The following is a 15,216-nucleotide window of genomic DNA, read 5'->3' as shown; positions in this document are numbered from 1 at the left end:
TTTCTTCCTACCCTCGCACTCAACTCTAGACTTTGCCTCCGGCTAACAGAAGGGCTCCTTCCATCTGCAGATGGCTCTGATCCAGCTGTGAAAACCTGCAGACAGAAGCAATAACCCACACCCACCCAAAAAAGAAAAATCTCTGGCAGGTTGGGGAAGCCCTGGAACAACACAGAAGGTGGCACTGGAAGCTGCAGAGGGAATATTAATAAAGAGGGCTAGGATTGAACAAACATATGCACATACCTATATACACTGATCTACGTATAACTTACGCTCTCTGAGTGAGCAGCACCCTGCTTTCTTAAATTACCCTGTAAAGTACTATGTGGATAATACTCTATTTGGCTTCTTCTATTGTTGTTTCTTGGGTTCCATGATCACTGCAGATGGTGACAGCAGTCATGAAATTAAAAGACGCCTGCTTCTTGGGAGAAAAGAAATGACAAACCTAGACAGCATCTTAAAAAGCTGAGACATCACCTTGCTAACAACGGTCCGTATAGTTAAAGCTATGGTTTTCCCAGTAGTGATGTATGGAAGTGAGAGCTGGACCATCAAGAAGGCTGATCGCCAAATAATTGATGCTTTTGAATTATGGCGCTGGAGGAGACTCTTGAGAGTCCCATGGACTGCAAGAAGATCAAACCTCTCCATTCTTAAGGAAATCAACCCTGAGTGCTTAATGGAAGGACAGATCCTGAAGCTGAGGCTCCAATACTTTGGCCACCTCATGAGAAGAGAAGACTCCCTGGAAAAGACCCTGATGTTGGGAAAGATTGAGGGCACAAGGAGAAGGGGACAACAGAGGACAAGATGGTTGGACAGTCTTCTCAAAGCTACCAGCATGAGTTTGACCAAACTGCGGGAGGCAGTGGAAGACGGGAGTGCCTGGCGTGCTCTGGTCCATGGGGTCACGAAGAGTCAGACATGACTAAACAACAACAACATTGTTGTTGCATCCTCGACTGAGTGAACAATGCTCAGAAGTATGTAGCAAAGGTGTTGGATCATGAAAATGGTGGTGGCCGAGGAGACAAGGCCAGAAAATAAATGAGTGTCATCAAATGACAACATGGGCGCAATGAACTATACTAACAGTGAACAGGAAAGATTAACAAACTGCGGGGAAGCATTTGTCCTTCCTTTTTATGAGATTTTAATAAGAAAGTTGGGATATTGTGGGTGGTATCCAACCATAGGCGCCGACTCCATGGGGCCTGAGGGGGCCCGAGCCCCCTCAAAAATTCGTTTGGGGGGGCTCTGCCCCCCCAATAATCTCGGGCACCCCTCCAGCAGAGCGCCGCCGCCGCCCCTCCCCCAGCCCAAAATGCACAGGGTCAGGCTGCATGCCTCCTGCCCTCCCTCCCGAGCAAAAGCTCCACCCAATTTCCTTCGGAGCTGATTAATAGACGCAGCACGCTCTCCCCCATTCGCTCACGAGGAGGCGCCACTTTATCTGCATATTCATGAGCTTATTTATTATTCATGAGCTTTCGTGGGCTTTTTGGCCACGTGATTCCATTTCGCGCGGAATTCGGGCTGCATCCGGCGCTGTGAGCAGGAAAGGGGGAGCGGTGAAGAAAAGCGGCAGAGATGGCGGTGAGTAGGCGCTGGACTCGGGGGCTGCACACGACTGCATTGCGGGGGGTTGGGCTAGATGACCCTGGGAGTCCCTTCCAACTGATTCTATGGTTCTCCCGGTTGACGCTGATAAGAGTTTCCTTCCCCCCATCTGAGACCTCCCTCGGGCCTTTTGTCTTCTTCCCATTGTGGCCGGCCTGGGGTGCTGCGGAGGAATCTTACTAAAAGAACCACCCATTTGCTTGGGAGGGTGTTTGTAAGCTGACGGCGTCTGCACCCCAACTATGTTCTGTGGTGGAGGGAGGGAAGGAAGTGGACTTTTTGTCAAACGCCAGCCTGCAAAATACCCCACCCCACGCACGAGCCCAGTCCTCGCTTGGAAGGGGCGAATCTGTGTCCCGGCTGCACCACTTCAGAACGCAGGGGCAATTTGCGTGTGGAATTAAGTTTCCTTTCAAAATCTATTCCCTGCGTGTAAACAAGCCTCCTCCCCACCTGCTCCCTCGCCAGCCAGCCAGCCAGCCAGCCAGGCACGCGCCCTAGCCGGAGAGCCCCGGCCGTCCCCGTCGCACAATCGGCTGGATCTCCCTTCAGCAGGCCGTGCTCACAACTCAGCCCAGGGACCCCCCAGCAGCGGATCTCCGGCCCAGCTGAAGAATCCGGCAACAAGCCCCCTCCTCCCCAATCACTCCGCCGAAATACGCTCCAAAACTCCCCAGATAGGCCGCCGGCCGCCAAGTCTCGTGGCGCCCTGAGCGAGGGTCTCTCCCCAACACCGCCACCTCGAACTGCGTTCTCCCGGCTACCCGAGCGAACCAGCGGCAGGACCCTGGTATGGGCCCCCCCAATATTTTTTATAAGTCGGCGCCCCTGTATCCAACACTGCAGCTTGGCTGTCACAATGGACTTCTGCACCCACAACAGAACTGCTTCTCCCCTTCCAGCCCCATGAATGCTTCCAAAATCAGCTCTGGAGGATTAGGGACCCTTTGGAGCAGTATGAGGGGATGGGCAGGGGAAGAAGAGGAAACAGAAGTGCTATTGTGCCAGGGGAGCTGAACACACACCAAACATTGGTTGCAACCCTCTGAATTTCAGTTGCATGAACATAAAGCTCCCTGAGCTAGGACAAAATTCCCTCCCCTCCCCTCATAACTTCTTATTTTCACAATAATTCCTTTTAATACAGTTGCTTTTATGAATCTTCTCAGCAGGCACTCATATAAATATTATTATGAGCCCCATTTAGCTCGGCGCCCTGTACAGGGGAACCCCCCCCCCTTAGATCTGGCACTGCATAATGTTCAGTCAGCACTCAGCACTCTCAAAAGCCAGGGTTCAACTATGGACCAGTGGAACAATCATACACTGAATACCTCTGCACACGTTCAGAGTGCATTGTCCTGCTAACTGAGAAATTTCAGGCTTTAAAAAAAAGAAGAAAATCTGGGCATCCAACCATTTCCTCAGTGGCCTCTCTAAGATGTGTGTGATATAAGAAAAGCAGGTGTTTGCAGAAATGGTGGTGTTTGCAGGGCTCAGAATAATTTTAGATTTTGCAGTGGAGTTTGAGTAAGGCATGAAACGTCCCCATATTTCAATCCACAACTGTGTGGGGTAATCCATTACTGGCTTCCTCAGACTAAGCTAGAGTAAACAAGAAAGTGATACCAGTTGGCAGGAAAGGAATGTGGGTCATCAACAAAATACAGCACCCCATTAGTGTGAAAAGCTGGTGTGTGTGAGTCAGCCATATAACAGATGATCTGACATTCTTCCATTGCTTGGTGCAGATAGTCCGTGCTATGAAACAGATTTCTCCTGTTTACTTTGGCCTTCTGATTTGGCAATAACACTGATTTTATTTTTGGATAGTGCAGTATTTTATCCACCCCAAATCCAATAAAGAACTCCGTATTGGTCAAAACTAAAAATGACTGCCCTTTCAAAGAATCATTAAGAAAGCATGCTGTGCTTAGGGCTTTGTTAACTTTTAGGACAAGTGTTGTCTGTTGTTATCTAGGGTTGTGTCCATATGGGAGCTTCCACACTGCCAGTTTGTTATATTAGCATACAGTAGTAAATGCACACAGCAGCACCAGAAAAATAATTCAGTACCAACAAGCAATTTAACACTACAAACAAATAATATATTAGCACAGTAAGACGGGTCAGTGGCAAGTTCTAAAATTACATAGTAAATAAAGCAGGCATACTTATATGGCAGTAGGTAATCATTAAAGTAAACTAGCCTTTGGTAATTTCAGGCTTTAAAGGCCAAAATCAGCACTTTGAATGGGGAATGGAAGGAAACAGAACTGCCAAAGGATCTGAGCTATATGTTCTGACTTGTGGATGCCGTACAAAACAACACCTGGTTCAGCCTGACGTTTGCATTCCTTTCTAAGCAACCTTCTGGGGCATATGCCCCTGGTGGGCGGGGCCAGGAGCAAAAATGGGTGAACAGTGAATATACAGTTCACCTTTGCACAGCAAATTCTTAAACACATAACCTCATTATCCTCCAGGCAAGCAAGCGTAATCATCAGACTCCAAGGACACATTCTAAGCAGGCAAAGATGCTCAAGCATGTGAAGCAGGGCCAGAGGTGCCTGGGGGTGGGGTGGAGCCTTAGGAGGCCTGCATTTGGCCTCTGGACCCGAGGTTATCCACCCCACACTAGCGGGAGAAAGGGGGACTACAGGAGACACTCTAATGGCCCAGCTCAGCGACCAGCAACTGTTGGTTGCTCTCTTCTTTGAACACTTTTCATTCCAGCTGATGATTTTAAGAACCCTGTAACTAAGAAGTAGTGCTTGAGTTTGCTTCGCCCCTCTTCCCTCCCTGCTCCTTTTCCTTTGGTGTCATGCCTTTCAGATAGTAAGCAGTGTCTCATTACCAGGAGTCTTTTTTTTCCTGACAGAACACCAGAGGGGGGGAAAAATGCTCCAAACCTGAGTTTGATTTTATCAGTTTCAGCAGCCTTTGTAGGAGATATGAAGTATAGTACATCATCCTTCTGGTGTACCTGGAAGGAAGTCCTGATAGTCCAGTCCCAAGGACAACACTGGAGAGTAGTCAGACTATCCAAATGGTCAAATACCAGTCCAGGTCCAAAACAAGCAAGGTCTGAAGTCAATCCTGAAGGTCAGGTTCCTGCCTTGGCAGAACACCTGGAGGTCAGTCTCAAAGTCCCAGTCCAGTGGTCATCCCAAGGCAACCAAATTGTGGCCCATCATCAGAGAAAACTAAGCAGACACAGAGCTTCTGACTTGCTTCCCTTTTACCCTTCCCAATCTTGATTGCTGCACCTGAGTTTGCTCCAGCTGAGCAGCTGTGTCTCTCCACTTGACGAAGCATGTGATCTCCCCCTGCCCTGAGCCTCACCCAGCTGAGTGACCACAAACTTCTTCTCTGACCTAACGAGCCTCATGATCTCCACCTGGTCCACTAGTGAGCTGGGTTGTTTTCCCTTGCCTGCCTTATTCTCCTGGAGTGTTCTTCCTGCTGTTTCCGATCAGAGGCTGCCATGTCCACGGAGACGCCTCTGCTTCCGGTGATGTGTCACCCATCCCTAGCTGCCCTGAACAGTTAGCTGCTCCTGCAACATCCTCTGATGTCCTGTGAGTACCTCCTAAGTCCCCAACCTCCCCTTCTCTGTCTCCAGCTTCTCCCAATGTGTACCAATCATAGCTACATCCCTCACCAGAATCCTCTTCCCTTTCCTCTGTTGTCCTGCCAGTTCATGGCATTCTGTGGGTTTCTTTACCCTTTCAGACTCTGAAACTCACCTGTGGATTTCCAGGAGGTCTATGCAGAAGTAAAGTGTGTGCTGGATAGCTTATTTGTATCTGAGGCACTGAAGAACCTTGCCTGAGTGCAATGGGAGGCTGTTTCTACATAGGGACTCCAAAAATTATTATTATTGTATTGGGAAGTTTTTAATGTTTTATGTTATATTATGTTTTTATGTGTGTTGGAAGCTGCCCCGAGCGGCTGGGGCAACCCAGCCAGATGGGCAGGGTATAAGTAATGAAAGTATTATTATTATTATTGATTTATTTATTAGTCTCCTATAGCTTGCTAAGTGGACCCTTCCACTTTTGGGGCAGTCTTTCATCCTTATAGTTCTTTGTCCTTATAGAACTTCTTGGACAGCTAGCGAGCAAACAGTTTTGTTTCATCTGAGAAAGGAAGTGGAATGCATCAAGAATGTGTCTCTGCGGCAAACTCAAATAGTTTTTGAGGTTATGTGCACCATGCAAACAGGATTGTGCTCAAGACTATCTTTATTGTTAGGCAGGATGACAGGGTCCATCTCGGGTGTCTCAGGTGCCAAAACTGTCTTGGGCAGTTTCTGGATAGGGTGTCCAAGTGTGGATTGTGCAAAGTGTGTGTGTGTGTGTGTGTGTGTGTGTGAGGGGAGACACTCTACATTTTTTCTTTGCTCATGTAACTTTCAAATCCTCCTTTCTGTGTCTGCAAAGCAATGAGAGGCGACTGTTTGCATATGTCCAAGACTTGGCTCATATTGTTAGTCTCAGTGAGGAAAATGCTTTTTGGCACTTATCCTTTCCAGGTATAATGTGGCATGAAATAAAAATGGCATTTGGCATTCATCATAGCCTGCCATTCATTCCTCGTGAATGCTAATTTAATTTACCACTGTTTCACCCTTTTGTGCTGCAATTCTGCATCGTAATGAGGTTCAGCCATCTGCCTGCTCAGCACAGTTCTTAACCTGGCAGGAAAGATGCACTTTGAGTTCCATGCCATCCTCCTTATGGGGACCTTCCTCCTCCGCAGTAACCTTGGCATTAATGAATGCCCAACTGCAGCCTGCCTTTCTTGTGATTTGCAGTCCAGATTTTGAGCTTACACTGGGTGGAAACTGTAATTCTCCCAGAGGAATACTGCATCCCAAATATGTCTTTGACATATTCCTTAGGCAATTCCCAAACATATTATAAAAATGAAAGTTTTACCTCTGGGTTGGTTCCAAAATGTTGGGTTTTTTGGGAGATTCAGTCAAAATTCAACAAAAGTAAGATACAAATGTTAAGCAACCGATTTGTCGAATTCACACAACCTTCCAAGCCACAGATAGGGATTGTTAGATTATAGCTCCCTTCATTCCTGATCATTGGCCAGCAATGCTGTCTTGGGCTGATGCATCAGAAACATCAGGAGGGCTGCAGCTTCCCCTGGTCTGACCCACCAACATCATCTGATAAGTCAGCAGGGCAAAAGGAAAAAAAGAAATTAACCAAGAGAGTTTGGAGAGAGCGGAGACTGTAAATGAAGCATGGACTGATGCATGCAGTGTGCAAGCCTTTAAATAGTCAGGCAAATGTAATCAAAATTTAATTAAAACTGGACACGCTAGCAAGCAGCCTGGAAACAAGATGCATTATAATAAGGCTGGTGTGCTGGTGGAACAGAACAGATCTGTGCAATGTAGTGCTTCTGAATGGAACAGCAAATGCCCACAGATCAGGCAAGAAGGGATCAAAATGAAAACTGCTTAGAGGCAAAAGCTCCCTGCTTAGGGAATCTAGCCTGATGGTGCTCTGTGGGTCGGCTGTGGCATCTTATTTTGCTTCTTCCTCACAGTCTCTGGAGCTTCAGGCGCTTCCAAGTTGTGTGACTATGGATGACTCATGCCCTCCTAATTTTTTTTATTTAAATAACCACCCCTTTGACTTGTTTTGATATCAATAGGCTTCTGTTGACACACACATGGTGAGAGCAGGTGTCTACCAAAGCCTTAGGCATCCCTTCCATTTTCCTACTTTGCTTATCAATCTGGTAACAAGCCACCTTGTAACATTTCAGTGGGCAGACGATGGAGAATCCCGATTTTATTGTTGCTCATTTTCTTCGGGACTTGAGGCAGCTAGTGCTTCTTTCTGTCTCTCATATGAAAGCCTCTTTCAGAGGTTTGGCTTGTGTTTTCTCTTTCCCAGGTATCAGTGCTTAACACTCTCCTCTTCTAGGTTGTGCCTTTCTACTTTCCTGGTTTGTTCTTATGTTGTGGGTAAGGATGGGAGAAAAATTCAGTTCACTTCGCATGAAAAAGCGAACCTACTTAATTCAAACTTCCTGAAACTATGTATGAACCAAAATGCATTCATCCTTTGAAAAGTGCGCTTCACTGAATTATGTGGTGTAGTTCTGCAACCAAACAATGTATACAAAATCCACAAGTTTGCGTAAGAATGCACACAGTATTGAAAATAGTGTGCAAAAAGGCATTACATTGGAAAAATGTGCATATTGGGACAATTGTTTATGAGGACTTTTAAAAAAAGAATTTGCAAATTGATGTGAAAATGTGGAGATCTGAGATGAGAAATATGAGGAACTGTGAGAAACCAAAATTAACATATTCGTCCATCCCTAGTTATGGATGTATGCAGCCTATGCTGGGTTTTGACATTTCAACAGTCTAGTACTTGTTAAGGATATATTGAGAGTTTGCAGCCTCACCTAGGGTAGATCATAGAAGAAGTTCAGAAGAGGTTGCTGGATCAGGCCAATGGCCCATTCAGTTCAATATCCTGTTCTCATGGTTGCCAACCAGATGCCCATGGGAAACCCAGCAGGACCCGAGCACAAAAGCACTCTATTTTCCTGCTTTTTCCAGCAGCTGGTATTCAGAAGCATACTTGCCTCCAAAGTAGCAGCATTGTGACATCTATTGCCAAAATAGCAGCACTAAGTGTGTGTGTGTGTGTGTGTGTGTGTGTGTGTGTCCAAATGAATGTCTGAAAAGGTTGAAGACTACTCTAGCTAAGCCCAGAATGTGATTTTGATGAGAATTGCCCCCTGACTGTATGAAAAGTGACATTTCCACAGCAAATTTGGAATTTCTTACTAAGGAAAATAGTCTGAGGAACTGATCACTGGTAGCGATGTGATGATTCATAGGCTTGGACTGTTAAGGGGCATGTACCAGTCTTTTGTCTTTCACCTTCTTTGTTTGTTAGAGTTCTTTCTGGATTTCCTTTTTGTGAGCCTTGTGTATGAGAGCAGCCTGCTGATGCTCTGCTCCTTGACACTACGCACACATTCGCGTCACATTGAAGATGGTAGCAGCAGAACATCAGAGGGAAGCTCTGCTTGGGGGTTCGATGCTAATAGGCTGCAATTTCACAAGAAAGCTGCCTTTGGCAACATGTTGCTGGCCTTGCTTGTGCTTTCAAAAGCAAAGTGATGTACAATGGCCATATCATGGATGTTTGCAGCCTCTGTTCACTTTACAAAGCACATTTCTAAATTAAGCCTTTCAGCATACCCCTTTCTGAGCCAATTCAGTTGCAACACTCCTGAGAGGTAGATTTCGCTTTCTCTTCTTCCTAACGAGGAGTTCAAGATGCTGTGCAACGGTTTTGTCAAAAGGTGAGATAGCTTTCTCCCCTTTCCATCCAGTTACCTTCTCACATTAAGAACAAGTTCGAACGGTTTTCAGAGGCAACCTATCATTTATAATTTCCCCGCATGGTAATGCAGATGGATGGCCTGCGAGCATGCCAGAGGATCAACATTTCCCTAGTGCATGAAACACTCCAGAGAGCAAAGTATTTAACAAGTAAATACTGGAACTTTTGGGGCATCATTTTTGGATACATCTGATCTGGCTGCAATGAAGTGTAACCTGCAACTATGTCATTCCTAGGTGTAGCATGAGTACCACAAGCTGGCCAAGAGATGCAGAGTGTCCAGCACATTTAGTAAGGATTAGGTGGTTTTGACTGTTGGTAAAGAGCGACGCGGGTGGCGCTGTGGTCTAAGCCACTGAGCCTCTTGGGCTTGCTGATCAGAAGGTCGGCGATTCAAATCCCCGTTATGCGGTGAGCTCAGTCCCAGCTCCTGCCAACCTAGCAGTTCAAAAGCACTCAAAAGGGGGGGGGGGAGTGCAAGTAGATAAATAGGTACTGCTCCAGCAGGAAGGTAAACGGCGCTTCTGTGCACTGCTCTGGTTTTGGTGTTCCATTGCGCCAGAAGTGGCTTAGTCATGCTGGCCACACGACCCGGAAAAACTGTCTGCGGACAAACGCTGGCTCCCTCGAGCGAGATTAGCGCTGCAACCCCAGAGTCGTCTGCAACTTGACTTAACTGTCAGGTGTCCTTTACCTTTACCTTTGTTACCAAGTCTATATGTGTCCTTAATTATGATGCTCCAAAAGCAAGGTTGAACCGTATCCTTAGTTACTCTGGGAGAATTAGTAAAAACCACAGAGTAACAATTTGGTTTTCAAGAGAAATACGTCTATTACAAGTGCCAAAATGGCATAAACGGAATAAAAGCGTTTTGGTGTTTCAACTGCTATGATGCAATGTTTGGGGAAGAGTAAAATGGTTGGTTACAGCAAAATTGTACACAGGCTACCCAGACCTGCATTGCCTGGACTAACAGCTTAACTGTTCTACCACAGACATAGGCAGAGGTAGGGGGAAGTTTCCTGCTGTCAAATAAGGAGTGCAGACTGATGCCAGTTATCGACTGGGCTGCAATTAAGGCCTAGACACAAATGAATGCAGATGACTTGGGCCTGGGCCACATGAAGGCAGAAGGATACAGATGTTTAAAATGGAGGTGATGGAGAAGACAGGAGGATGGGGTGGAATGCTAATAAATACCTGTTCCAGGAAAGGTAGGAGGAAAGGGATTTCTCGAACCTTAATGTGACCCAGGGGTGTGGGGTCATAGCTGTACATCATAGTTATTGGAGAGAATGAAGCACAAATCTATGGATGTTTCCACAGTCTGGCTTTCTGTGTGTGCAGGCTGCAGTTGACTTGGCTTCATCCAGAACATCACCATTATACAAATATTCTGATGTACAATCAAGAACTTCAGTGGTCCCCCCCAAAAAGGGAGATTTCGTCAAGGCTTATGTTCCCTTAAGGTTCCTGAGTAGCCTGAAGAAAGCTAGAAATATTGAGAAGAGGCAAGGGGGACAAGGTAAGAGAAGCAAGGAGAGGAGGTAGATGGGTTCGGAGCTGCCTGCTCTCATGAAGGCTCTATGGAGACTTGAGCAGACTTGAGCAACAGCCTGACAACTCAGGGAAACTGAACAATACAGTCCATTGAGATCAATCAGGTGTCATGAAGTGGCTGGACGCAGAGGAACAGTGGGAGGAAGCAGCTGGAGAACCACCAAGGGAAGAGGGCTCAGAGCCCGGGAACTGGTGGTGGGACAACGATGAGTGGTCAGAGGGAGAAGAGGGAGAAGACTAGGATGAGGTGGTGTTGGAAGCTGAAGGGGTAACAGGGCTTAGTGAGCAGGGAGAGACTGTGGCAGAGAGAAATCCAAAATCAGAGGCAGAAACTGAAGGAGGAGGATGGGTGGAGAGAGGCCAAGAGGCACCCAGATAGTTGAAATCCGTTTGCAAGAATCTTGTCATGCCAGGAGACAGCAAGTTCTTCCGTACAATTTCTTTCATCGCTACAGTTTCAGAACTTTTATTGTTCAATCCTATTTTTATTCTCCTTATTTACTCAGAGAATTAGTAATTGTAACTGAATGTGCAACTGTCTTATCCTTAATGTATTCTGAAAGCAGTCGGTGCAGAGGAAGGGCTTTGAAACTTCCTTTTCGCTGCTGCTGCTGCTGCTGCTCTCTCTTTATTCCGAGTAGCACCAAAGAGCTCTTTGCTGTGCTGTGCATATGGTGAGGCTTAATGAGAGCTTAAGGAGGAATTTCTTCCTCCTTACTGTTGTGCTTTTGCTGTTTCACTGATCTTTTTTTCCTGAACGAAATGGCTCAGTTTCTTTAATGCAGGTCCTCCGACTAGGGGATGAGGGAGCAATCTGGGAAGAATTCCAGAGCAGCAGGCTGTATTGCAGCTACTTCGCAGAAGCCAAGGGGATAATTGTGTAGAAGAGGCATGCCCTCCCCCTCCCCCCCCCCAGCACTTGTGGACATTTGCTAGGGAGTTCTGATTGGATGCCTCCCCCCTGGCATGTGTCCACTGTGCCTTCAGAGACGTATCTCATTTCCACACTTTACAGCTACACCAAGGACTTGAGGTGCCACACTAAGCTTGACAGGGTTACACAAATCAAGTGTTAACAAAATACAGTGGGGCAGTGAGATTCCCCACCGACCCACAGGAAACAATCAAAAGATGCCACAAGTAAATGGGGTCTAGAGATGCATCTGGAAATAGTGACTTTGTTTTGCCATAATCTCATCCCATTCCCAGGGCGCGCTCTCTCTCTCTCTCTCTCTCTCTCTCTCTCTCTCTCTCTCACACACACACACACACACACACACACACACCTTAATCTATGAGACCACTTTGATAAAATCTTTAATTCTGAAACTAAAATAGATCTCCTGGCAATTGGTCTCCTGTGTCACATCTCTGTGTTCTCACTTCTGTTTCTTTTTAAACAGAAATGCAGTCCTGAAATTACTCGGTCATAGGATGGGCTCCAAAGTTTTATGATTTATTTAGATTTTGAAGATTAAATATTTCCACTACAGCGTATTTGGCATAGATTCCACTCCTCCCCCAGTGATTCCTTTAACGTTCCAAGTAGCTCATCCACATCCTCAAGCAGCACAAGTTGAAAAGTATGAAGAAAATGACATTGCTGGACTCCATAATAACTATTCCATCCAAGCTGGCACAGATGCAAGTGAATTAGCCAGCAAATAGTAAGGCAAACTGCTCACAGCAGGTTCCCCAAGAGTTTGACCTATTGCCCCCCGACCTTTCAACATCTGGAAAAAGGCCTTTGACATTGCACAGATGCATTGTTGATACAGAAGCAAGTTATGTTTGCTGCCATCACTGCCCAAAGAGTAGGACTGAAAATGAGCTGTCACCTGTAAGTCTTGTGCCATTGGCACTCTAGCTGCAATCACAATCATGTCACCGCCCTCAGCTCCTCTGAATAGCAAGGAAGTTCCTCTGAGCATCCTTCTCCTTCCTGTTTATCAGTGGCTCCATTTCCCCCAGTTCCCAAAACCCACCAATCTGGAGCCCAAGCTTACTGAGTCCTCAAGCAATAAGAGGAGATGACCCGGTTTACCTCTGCTGAGTCTGTGACAGGAGTCAATTTACTGTATTGGGGGGGGGGGCAAATTATACCTGGTTTTTGTCACCTTTGTGTTGGATGCAGGAAACAAAGGTGTTGCTTGCTAACAAGGATCAAAATAATGGTTAGGATCTGACCACCTTCCCCTGAAAACTCTCTCCAGAAGTTGGTGTGTGTGTTTGTCATATTGCACAAAAATACACGGTGTTTAAATATAACAGGTAAACGTTTTTCCAGGCACCTAATGAATCTTGGCCACAAAGGGCAACATCAGTTTCTTAATCCTACTGAACTAGTGCTTGTGGGCATTACGGAAGTATGTCACAGCTGAAAGCAAAGCAGAAACGAGCTACTCACTATTTATTTTCCCCTCCATTTTTCACTGGCTGTGTAGTCATTACGCTTCTCCTCATAATATTTATTTTGTCTCTGTAATGCCATCTGCTGAGAAAGTTATTGCCTCACATATGGGGCTTCCGGCAGGGCATATGGCTGTCCTTAATGAAATGCAAATAATCACCAAAGCATAGAGTGCTCCAACATTTAATTCAGGTCTTATCCCCACCCCCTTATTTTTTTTATGCATACAAAAATAGCATCCTGCAAAACCGCAGCATGTGTCAGGGTTTTATAGTTTCTACATAGCACATTCTTTAAACTTTCTCATTACTGTAAGCTGCTTGCGAGAGCCCTGCCAGTAGCACATAAATGTTAGCAATTAAATGAATAAATAAAATATATTTCTGGAAGCATTCAAAAAACCCCCAAAAACCTCCTATCCATCATTAAAAGACTGGGAGTGTAATGTAAACTCATGGGTTCCTCACCTCTCATGCAAACAAATAAGCCCACCCCTTCTCTTTCTAGAGTTAACTATGAAAGTTGCAGAGATAGTATTGTTGCACGGTGTAAAATTCCAGGGGTTCCAGGCTCTTCGTGTTTCCTTTAGGAATGACTGTGGTATATTTAGGATTTCAAACAGAAATCAAACATTGCTCTGACACTGTCCAGTTTGCTGCTTTTCTTCTGGCCCACAATGTTGCAACTTTCTACTATCAACTCTGTCGTTGTCCTTCTGACTATCAGCAGGTTGAGGGAGGGGCCTCTCCCATTCTTCATCTGGCACAGAACACCTTTCTTTAGCTCCCTTTAATGGCCCATCACCCAGGTGGCCACCTCATCAGGAAGCTAGCATAGCTTATATTTTAATACTTGGCGGATCCAGGGGCTGGAAGGGTCTCGGCATAAAGCCTATTCTCTGCTCCACCAGACTTGTAGCAATACTGTACCATGGTTAGCTCAAAAAGAGGAAGAGAGAAATACCAGGGTCTGCCGGTCCACCTCAAATTCTGAGTGCAAATTTTGGATTGAAGTAGACGAAGGTTAGTCTTGGTGCTGATGTGATGCTTTGTCATCATGCTTAATTCCAGAAAGGCATTGGAGAGGATTTTGCACATAAAGGAGAAAGGGGGAGGTTGAGAGAGCAGCACACAACCTTCCATAGATAGGAGATCAGGAATGGTCCATCTCCAGCAGCCCACAGCATTTGCAAGTACAGTGTTTAAGAAGCCTCTATCAAACAAAATAGTTAAGTGTGTTTATTTTATGTAATCATTTTATGTAAGTGTAATCTGTGACAGCATCAGAATACATCACTAAGTTATGAAGTTAAAATTCATACATTAAATATGTATCAGGCCTTGGGGTTGCAACCCTCTGTTGTGCATTATAATTGTGGCTCTTTTCCACTTCGAGTTTATATCATTGGCACACATTTTCTACATTTTCCCTGTGGAAAACAAACCTGTGGTGCTTCTCACATATTATGGAGAAGTATGCTATTAAAAAACAGAGATATTAGAAACATAAGTTTCTGTTAGCAAGCCCATTGAGACATGCTGCATGTATTATTTTTGATAGCTTTTAGCCTTTCTGGTATACACTGGTAGATTTCACTGCTTAACGTGCCATTTTCAAATTGTGTATTTCTGAGCAACCTTTAGTGAGTTTGCTATGACTGACCAGATGAACTCAGGGCTTACTTCCCTGCCCCTCCTCCCCATTTAAAAACCAGCCCATGCTTCAAAATAATTTTATGCTCCATTTTTTTCTTTGAACCTCATTAGCTGCACAGAATGTTCATAACAATGAACCAGGATGTTGCTTGAAATAGTACTGAAGGAAATTCTCAGTTTGTAGATCCATCTAGCACAGTATATTCTAATCTACATCATATTTATCTGGGCGACAAAACTAACGATGGGAATTAATGGGGAAGATGCTGGAGCCAGTCATCCCACCCGCTTCTTCCAGTGTCTAAAAATGGTGTTCCAAGGAATGAGTTGTCTATTGTCTACCACAGGGATGTCCAACTCCCAAGAGACTGCGATCTACTCCTGGAATAAAAAACTGGCAGTGATCTACCCATTTTTTTGGGGGGGGGGATCCAAAGTTGTTGAGCCTTTTTTAGGGGGGCAGGCCAAAGCTGTTGAGCTTTTATTTTAGGGGGGAACAACATAGTTCTGCTGTTGGGGGGGGGATGCCATAAATTGCTCACAAACCAATAGACGCTCTGCAGC

This window comes from Podarcis liolepis (assembly GCF_965112155.1).
Source record: "Podarcis liolepis genome assembly, chromosome: 3".
Taxonomy (NCBI): Eukaryota; Metazoa; Chordata; class Lepidosauria; order Squamata; family Lacertidae; genus Podarcis; species Podarcis liolepis.
Note: the sequence above shows the minus strand (reverse complement) of the source record.